Consider the following 2413-nt stretch of genomic DNA (forward strand, 5'->3'; position numbering starts at 1 on the left):
CTGTAAACTGCGAAAATTAAGTCTCAAAATCCAAATGAACCAAAAAAGATCGACTCCAACTAGACGTCAATTAATGCACGTGTGTCACCTGATCCACATATGCCCAGATTCCTTTTTGCATGAGCAATTTATGATATATTAATGCAGAACAGAACATTTTTATTCACAAACATGTCTGTATTTGTACAAATCGCTGCACAATCATTTAATCCTGAATTCCACAGACTCAAATTGAAAGGCATTTGTTTGTGGTTAGTAAGATACATGTATAAAATGTATGCAGTGCATGGATAATTGTGCGTGCACCTATTCATCATTTTGAGTCTAATATCATCCCATATGCACCCCCCATCCCACATCCCACACACTTGCTTCTTCTTGCTTCCTCCCTCCCTCGCAGTCATGGCAGGACAAACTACTACTACTATTGTGACAACCCAGCATGTCTCCTCTGGTACCTGGACTACAGGCATCTGTGACTGCTGTTCTGATATGAGCACTTGTAAGTCACCTACTGACCCATGAACTCTCGGTTCCCTTTTCTTTATTCCAACTTGTTTGAATGTGAAATCCTACCTGATCCCAAACCTGTTTTGATGTTATGAAATCAGAAAATGAAAAAAAAAATATATATATATAATAATAAAAAAAGTATTGATGTAGGACGAATTTATGAGATCGTCTACTTGACTTTAGTGCAGCTTTTATTTCTTAACCACAGTTTTTTTATGGCTTTTCTATGATAAGATGCAGGCAAATGTAGAACAATGACACACACACACTTTAGAAAGTGCTCAAATGCAGCACCAGCAAGATCTGTTCAACCTCACCCTTACGAAAAAGAAGTTTATTCAAGTGTGCTATTAGTATACTTCTTTTAAACTAAAAATAGGAAAGTATACTTTGAGTCTACTTTTTATGTACTTCTCAGAAATGGGCTTTATGTACTTCTCAGAAATATACTTAAAATGACATTTAAGTATACTTGACTTATACTTAGAAAAAGTCTAAATATATTTTAGCTATAATTGTGCTCCTAGAATCCGTGTTTTCATTGTTATACTGTAGGGGGCGCTAGTACACATCTTCTGTACAGAATTTCCAAAAAACACAAGTGAAGAAGAAACCGAAACAACCAAGTATACTACTTTTTGGTAAGGGCAACTTTGGACGAAGGTGTAGAAGAAATCCTCTTTAAATTTACTGCAGGCCCAGAACTAAAACAACCCTCATGTGTGTTTCAGGTGCCCTTTGGTGTTTCCCCTGTATGCAGTGTCAGACTGTATCTCAGTTTTGCTGGTGTTTCTGCATGCCATTGCTGGGCTGCTGCATGGTGGTATCTTGCTGTCTGCGTCAGAAAATGAGAGAGCAATATAACATTCATGTGAGTTCACACACACACACACACGCACACGCACACGCACACACATACAATTGAGAGAAGGGTGATTTATAGAAGAAAGACTTAATAGACTGGTGCTAGTGTCCACACAGAGGAGGTGAAACAATATATATACCGCTTGTAGCTTCCTGTTTCTTTGCCGTTTCTGATGAATTTTGGGTGTTTCTGATGCTCTGTATTCACATGTTCCTGACACACACAAACAAAATCTGTAAAACGTTGTGTAAAATTAGCCATGTATTCTGAAAGTAAATGTTTCTGCAATCACCATAGAAACCACACATATTTCATTATATTACAAAGATTTTTTGGGAGGGTTCTTAAAAGCATGACTTTAGTAAAGGACTGTGTATGTTCTCCAAACAGCATTGTCATTATAATTTTGCATTTATGGCTCAGGTGTTTGGCTGCATGTGTACAATCTTAAAGGGAGAGTTCAGCAGTAAATTAAAATCTTGTCATCATTTACTCACCCTCATATTGTTCCAAATGATGACTTGTCATCTGTGAAAGTCACCTTTATTTATAAAGCGCTTTTAACAATACAGATTGTGTCAAAGCAACTGTACAGCATTAATTAAGGGGAACTCATATTAATGTTAAAAAACCTCATAAAGTGAAATTTTCATGCCATGGGACCTTTAAGAAAAAATTACAGTCTTTATCTGAGTGAATACATGACGCACTGATAAACTGGGGCCGGATTCATGAAAATCTTCTTAAGAAATAAGTTAAGAAATTTCTTAAAGGTGACATATCATGAAAATCTGACTTTTCCAGGTTTTAAGTAAGCTGGGGCCGGATTCACAAAAATCTTCTTAAGATATTTCTTAAAGGGGTCATTGGCCAGCTGACCCAGTGCATTGTGATTGGCCAATTAGTTTTACCATCAGTTCAAGCCCGAAAGGGGAACTGAGTCGCGTGACACACCGTGATGATGCTGGTATGTGTTTGCAGTACACAAGCCATGGTTAAGACAGCTGACTCCACTGTGATGTGACCCTGTCTCTC

Source organism: Sinocyclocheilus anshuiensis, unplaced genomic scaffold (genome assembly GCF_001515605.1).
Source record: "Sinocyclocheilus anshuiensis isolate Anshui unplaced genomic scaffold, SAMN03320099.WGS_v1.1 scaffold1139, whole genome shotgun sequence".
NCBI lineage: Eukaryota > Metazoa > Chordata > Actinopteri > Cypriniformes > Cyprinidae > Sinocyclocheilus > Sinocyclocheilus anshuiensis.